Consider the following 7,154-nt stretch of genomic DNA (forward strand, 5'->3'; position numbering starts at 1 on the left):
CATGTGTGTCCCACGTGTCCCATGGAGGCTGCTGAGCTGTTGCAGCTGTTCTTGCAGAAACAAGCTGAATTCTTGCTTTCAGGTTATGAAAAAGACCTGGCACTGCACTGGAGGTTGTGGGACCTTCTGCTAACATTTGGCCTGGGGGTGCTGGAAGATCCCTACCCCTTGATGACACCCTCGGAGGCTGGCTGAGGGCACCACCTTCCTGTGAGTCCCTGCCGCAGCCTGGCAGCGCTTCCAGCCATCTGGCCAGGCTTGCCGTGCACCTGGGCTGATCTCTGTCCCTGACTGGGAGCCACACTTCACCCAACAACTTTCCTTTCTCTTCTAGGAGAGGTGAGGGTGGAAGGAAAGACAGGTTTGATGGAAAACCAGGTGGACTTTTGCAGGTTTATTTTTTAATTTTGTGTATCTTTGAGTCACAGAATCCAAAAGTAGTTATGTGGATGCAAATACATTAATTAAGGCAAACAGCAGCAAAGGGGACATGAGGGGTGGAGCCCCCTCTCCACCACTGTTCACCAGCATTTCTGTGACCCAAGGGGATGTGAAGGATGGAGCCCGCTCTCCTCCTCTGTGCACCAGCGCCGCTGTGACCATTGGTGTCATTCTTCTTTAATGGAGGGTCCTGTGCTTGGCTTCAAAGGCCTCCTCTAGCTGGGCCGCCTCGGGCAATTTCCTGCATGGTTTTAACTCATCATGTATGTATATGTCATGTGTGTATGTGCCATGTTGTATATGCAGGGCATGTAGTACATGCCACGTTGTGTACTCGCCAGGTGCATTTACATCGTGTGTGCAGATGCCACGTGGTGTATACGCCGCGTGTGTATACATGTGTGTTCATCGTATGTATGCATCATATACATTTAAACTAAAGCCCCTGCAGGCATGTGCTGGTCCACCCCTGCCTTGAGTGCCTGCACCCATCCAAGTTCAGGGCTAGTTCTGGGCAGAACTGGGGTCTCGGGGGCTTACCCCTGTCAGGGCTCCAGGGCTGGGGAGCCTTTCCCATTCTGAGTTTTAATTCAGTGCAGGAGGTTCCGGAGGCCTTGTGTGCAGGCTGGCCACCTCCTGAGCATTGAGTCTTTGGTGGGTGACGTTTACTGAGGTTCCCAGGGTGGGACTGTGCAGCCGCCATTGGTGAACTCAGAGCAGGACCTGCCCTGAAGGAACTGCAGGGGATGGGGCTGTGTCTGTGCCAGCCTTGCAGCAATCTTCCTCTTCTGTCCTCAGAGGCCTCGCAGGGCAGTGGACGGCCGGGGCAGTGTGAGGAGATGGGGACACATGTCAGCAGGGGCCCTCGGGTGGAGGAAGCCGGCAGGATGAAGCCGTCCCTCCATCTCAGCTGCCCATTGTGTAGAACTGGCCCAAGCCTGGGGCCTTCTCTCTGTTTAGCCTCTGTCCCCAGCAGAGGTTCTCAGGCCTGTGTTTCCACCTGTCCATTGAAGGGGCTCCGTCAAGCCCTGGAGGTCCCCGGGGAGGAGAGGGTGGCCTAGCTCCAGCCACCAGGCCTGCCTCAGAAGGGAGAGCCCTGCTTTATCTATTTTGTTTGTTTGCATTTCTGGGCAAGATTTTTTTTGAAGAAAGAAATCTGAGTCTGAGGCTTAAAAAAAAGTTTGGAAACCTCTACTTTAGGTTTTCGATGACTGCTGTGTACTCACTGTGCTAAAATAAATGCTGCTTTGCTCCATTGTCGTTCAGCTCGGCATCATCAATTGTAGCTCTGTTCTCGTGATAGCTGCTGGCCTCACAGGCAGGATGTCCGTACGAAGGGCCGCCTGCTGCAGCGGGAGCCGGCCGACCACACACTCGGCCTGTGCGTTCAATATTGCCTCTGTGAACTGTGCCCTGGAAGTGACTTTTGAGTTGACAAACCAAAAACTCAACAGCCAGTAAGAAACTAAGCTACTATCATATACAGAAAATACCCACGTCACATACAGAGATAGAGCATTACCTGGGTATATTAAACTACACTTAGTCTTTACAGCTTCCACTGCATGCCAGCTCTGTCAGTTACACAACTTGAGGACAGTCTTGGTCCCTGCCCTTGAAATGAGATTGGTTGAAATAATATTCTGTTTAAAATATTTTAATTTCCTGTAATAGCATGGCCATGTTCTGGGTGCACATGAAAAGTTAGCCATTTCCCAAAATTATTACACAGTAAGATTTGTTCAAGTTTCTGATAGTCTTTTGTTAGGAGTGTATTGAGCATGTATGAGGTTGAACACACGTGGTGGCAGCCTCTTCAGGGGCCAGGTGTCTCCTCGGGTCTTGGTGGGAGCTCCCAAGGACCCTGAGGCTGCAGCCTCAGCCAGGGCCTCCTGCCCTGCTCCAGACAGGCCGGGGTGCTGGGAGCCAGGCCTGCTCATGGGAGGAAGCCCGTGGTGCATGCTGTGTTCTGGTGCCCAGAGTCCCACAGAGCCACCAAGTGGGCAACTTATGACACCCCTCCTCCCTGCCCATCCCCGGCTCACACCCTGGGACCACCTCGCACAGTAACCACCTTCACTCAGACCCTTGTTTCCTGGGAAACCAAACCTTCCTAAGACACACGGATGTAGAAATCCCAGCACGCACAGAGCTGTGTGCTGTTTACACAAATGAGTAAACAAAACCAGACGCAGGTGTGAGGAGTGCAGTGGCCAAGTCCAACCACCGCGGCCCAGGCTGGGGTCAGACGCATCAGACGCAGGTGCAAGGAGTGCAGTGGCCAAGTCCAACGACTGCGCCCCCGGGCTGGGGTCAGACGGACAGGCAGTAGCTCCGGCCGCTATGGGGGTATGTGGTCAGGTCAGCTGTCTGCTGAAACTAAACCCAGTGTCCTGTTTCCAGGTGGGAATTTGAAGTGACCAGTTGTCTGCACCAGGGTGTGGGGGGGCTTGCTGCCTGCCATGGCCTTGGAGCCTCTGTCACAGCATGTAAATCTGGGGTGAGAGGCCTTCACGCCTCTGCCTGCCCTCCTCACCTGACCCCCGGGACGCCCTGGCTCCTGGAGGTGGGAGGAGAGTATTGCCTCCTGACCCGAGCAGCACCTGCTGCTCCCGCCATCGCCTCCTGAATCCCTGGCCGCCTTTATCCTCACACCTGAACAGAGGAAACCATCATACCTTTGTGCCCAATGAGGGAGGCCCAGAGGTCTTAAACCTCGCCTGCTGTGATTTCCGCCGTGTTCTCCATAGGCATAAGATGGGTCATCCTCTAGCCGAGGGGGAGCTGCCCAGCCGACCGCTGGAAGCTGTTCTCCAGCTGCTCTCAGCCCAGCCCAGGTCAACCAGCCCCGTCCGTGTATGCAGCCTCAAACCGATGATGCTGTTGCCAATCTTGCTTCTCAGCTGAATGTGTTTTCTGATTACAACGTAGTACAGACTTAAAAGAAGACATAGAAAAGTTGAATTGGAGGGAGGAAGAACGGGAAGAAGACGTGTTATCATTTTAACACCTGTAAGTCTCTTCAAATTTTGATCTATTTCCTAAAATACACACATGCATGCAAACATAGGCACGCGCATGAATACACTGTATGCACACCAGGGAGGCAGTGAGCACACGAGCTTTATGGTCAAAGGAATTAATTTGAGTTGCCAGGTAACGTGCACTTCCTCAGGTCACTCATTTCGAGGGTGATGATATTAATCATAGGAACCACCCCCAGGGCTATTGCGGGGGTTACAGGAGGAAGCAGCGCAGAACTGGGGGGCTAGGGCGACTCGCAATCCTCAGGTACAGACACCAGCTTCTATATAACAGCACACACTGTGGGTGTTGTGTAAATACGCTTACAAAAAACAACGCTGAGACTAGACTTGAACATTTTCTCTTGACTCCATACTTTGAAAACTTTCCTATATCCCACACGAATCTTGTTCTGTAATTTATGAAACCCATCCCCTCTGGTGAGGGCAGCTTTGAGCTTCTCTCTTGTACGTGTCCTTCCCTCAGCAGTTACAGTGGAGATCTCTGGCAATTTCTCTAAAGTAAAATGGAGGAAACTTAGTTGTATTCCTGTAGCCCTGGTGGGCACGTGGCCACATCTCAGGATTGATTCCAACTTGAATTCACTGCTATCCTCCAGGAAATGGTAATTTCCAGTACCTCCTTGCCCACCCCAGGGACTCAATGATCTCCCCTTTTTCAGCCAAGGAAATGAGGTTTGCTGGGGCCAGGTTCCCTGCACCTGCTGGTGCCCCGTCACCTCCTATTTGCCTCATTTTCCCTTCCTCTTCATGTCCTCCCTCTCCTCCTCCTTACAACCACAGTTTCACCTACACGCTGTTAATTTTTAAAAATTGGGCCCTATTGATAAAAATAAGGGAATTCACAACACGGGTTGTGCATCAATGGGGCCCCTGCTGGTTTCCCTCCTCCTGCTTCTGCCGGCAGACCCACAGTTCTGGTTTCTGTGGAAGGGCCAGAGGAGCAGGAATTGGTTAAACAGTGATCAATCACACTGAACAATCCGGATCCCGAGGCATGTAAGCTGCACTGCCCGAGGGTGTTTGATCCACCCTCTGTTGCCCTGGACTGCCTGGGGCGCCTCACCAGCCACTGTTGGGAATGCTCCAGCGCTACCTTTGCTGGGGCTGGGACAGGTTGACTTTGTCACTGGTGCACTTTGTCATGATGCAGGCTCTGCTGGCCGCTGGTCAGGGTCCCTCGTCATGAGCCCCACTGACACACGCATGCCCCACACTTGCTCCTCCTTTTAGCCACACGCCCTACTTCCTGAGGGACCAAGTGACCTCACAGCAAAGGCAGCGGTGCAGCTCCATGCCCAGAGAGATGGGTGGGTCCTGAGACCCGGGAGCCCCCTCAGGGGCCTTCCCAAGGGCAGCCTGTGTTTGAACAAAGCAGTACCCTCTCCAAATAACAAGGAAGAGTGAGCACAGAAGGTGAAGCCCTGGAGCCCAGGGCAGCTTCCTGAGTTCCCATGACAGGAAGCATGGGGAGCAAAACTAACAAAGCTGCTCCAGAGTCCTCGCTCCAAGACGCAGGGCTTCTAGACCACCCACACCTCCCGGCAGGCCCTGGGGGATGTCTGGGGGGCTGGGAGGTCAACTCTGCCCTCTGCTTAACCCAGTTCCTCACCCCTGCACCCAGAGCACACCTGTCCTGACCTCACCCCCACCACACCTGTCCTGTCCTCATGCCCCAACACACCTGCCCTGTCTCTCATCCCCCAGCACACCTGTCCTGTCTTCATTCCCCAGCACACCTGTCCCGTCCTCATGCCCCAACACACCTGTCCTGTCTCTCATCCCCCAGCACACCTGTCCTGTCCCCATCCCCCAGCACACCTGTCCTGTCTTCATTCCCCAGCACACCTGTCCTGTCCTCATCCCTCAGCACACCTGTCCTATCCCTCATGCCTCAGCACACCTGTCCTGTCCCCATCCCCCAGCACACCTGTCCTGTCCTCATCCCTCAGCACACCTGTCCTGTCCCCATCCCCCAGCACACCTGTCCTGTCCCTCATTCCCAGCACACCTGTCTTGTCCCCATCCCCCAGCACACCGGTCCTGTCCTTCATGCCCCAGCACACCTGTCCTGTCCTGATCCCCAGCACACCTGTCCTGTTCTCATCCCCCACCACACCTGTCCTGTCCCCATCCCCCAGCACACCTGTCCTGTCCCCATCCCCCAGCACACCTGTCCTGTCCCCATCCCCCAGCACAGCTGTCCTGTCCCTCATGCCTCAGCACATCTATCCTGTCCTCATCCCCCAGCACACCTGTCATGTCCCTCATGCCTCAGCACACCCGTCCTGTCCTCATCCCCCAGCACACCTGTCTTATTCCTCACCTCCTGCTCCCATAGTAGGCCTGGCCATGGGCTCTGGTAGTTTCATACATTTTTTTTCATAGCTCCAGGTACTCTTCCCTTATACTGAGGAGCTGTACTAGTCAACCTCACCCAGACAGATTCAGGACCAGAAATCTACTGTCTCTGTGCCCAGCATTTCAGACAGAATATTGACAAATGGCAATTTGCATATCCCTAGAGGCCAAGGCTCTGAACACACTCCTGGATAAGGAAACCACTTTGGAGGCCAAGGTGGGCGGATCACTTGAAGCCAGGATCACACGAGACCAGCCTGGCCAACATGGTAAAACCAAACCTCGTCTGTACTAAAAATGCAGAAAATTAGCTGGGCATAGTGGCACGCACCTGTAATCCCAGTTACTCGGGAGGCTGAGGTAGGAAAATCGCTTGGACCCCGGAGATGAAGGTTGCAGTGAGCCAAGATCATGCCACTGCACTCCAGCCTGGGTGAGAGAGACTCCATCTCAAAAACAAACAAACAAACAAAAAACAGATTTAGAGATTTCAGCTTGTACTTAGGAGCTCAGAGTGGGAAGCCTCTGGGGACAGGAACGCTTTGGTGTCCCCGTCACACCCTTCTGGAGGTTTCCAAGGAACAGATACAGCATCGCAGAGAAGGGTGTCACAGTGAGAGTTCCCCCGCCTTGCTTGTCCTCATTCCAGCTTCCTGGCTTTGAGGAAACCCAGGCCTCCCTGGCCCGGTTTCTCATCTGCTTGGTGGGGGCTGGGCAGGCGACTTCCAAGCTCTGTGGGCTGAGCCCACCAGGCCTGTGGTTCGGGTGCTGCCCTGCACACTGGGCGAGGCAGCCCAGACGGAGCCCAGCAAAACCCAGATGCTCCCCGCAGGAGGTGGTGGATCTCACATCTCTCTCTGCCCTCTGCCCTGCTGGGCATGCAGTGGGTCTCCCTGGGGAAAGCAGGGCTGTGCCAGAAGGAATGGGTGGAAGTGGGAATGTCGGAGCCAAGGGACTCTGGATTTGGTCCTGGCCAGCATTGCATGAGGTGCTGGGTCACAGGAGCCAGAGCCAGTGACTTGCAAGAGCCCCGCGGGTGGTGGGGTCCCTCCAGCCTGTGTGTGGTGTCACAGTGACGGTGGCCACGTACAGCCCCGCGGGTAGTGGGGTCCCTCCAGCCTGTGTGTGGTGTCACAGTGACAGTGGCCACGTACAGCCCCGTGGGTGGTGGGGTCTCTCCAGCCTGTGTGTGGTGTCACAGTGACGGTGGCCATATATAGCCCCGTGGGTAGTGGGGTCTCTCCAGCCTGTGTGTGGTGTCACAGTGACGGTGGCCACGTACAACCCCGCGGGTGGCAGGGTCTCTCC

The 7,154-nt window shown here is 54.8% G+C and overlaps 1 long non-coding RNA gene across 1 annotated transcript; it reads right to left on the bottom strand.

Moving 5' to 3' along the window:
• Positions 1-562: 562 nt before the first annotated feature.
• Positions 563-6,276, bottom strand: LOC129463648 (uncharacterized). Its single transcript, XR_010119511.1, has 6 exons — positions 6,178-6,276; positions 3,120-3,378; positions 1,964-2,055; positions 1,668-1,864; positions 982-1,521; positions 563-682 (listed from the first exon to the last, which is right to left on the bottom strand). It is a non-coding gene; the product is annotated as an uncharacterized lncRNA (long non-coding RNA).
• Positions 6,277-7,154: the final 878 nt, after the last annotated feature.

The sequence above is a fragment of the Symphalangus syndactylus genome, chromosome 2, assembly GCF_028878055.3.
Source record: "Symphalangus syndactylus isolate Jambi chromosome 2, NHGRI_mSymSyn1-v2.1_pri, whole genome shotgun sequence".
NCBI classification, from domain to species: domain Eukaryota; kingdom Metazoa; phylum Chordata; class Mammalia; order Primates; family Hylobatidae; genus Symphalangus; species Symphalangus syndactylus.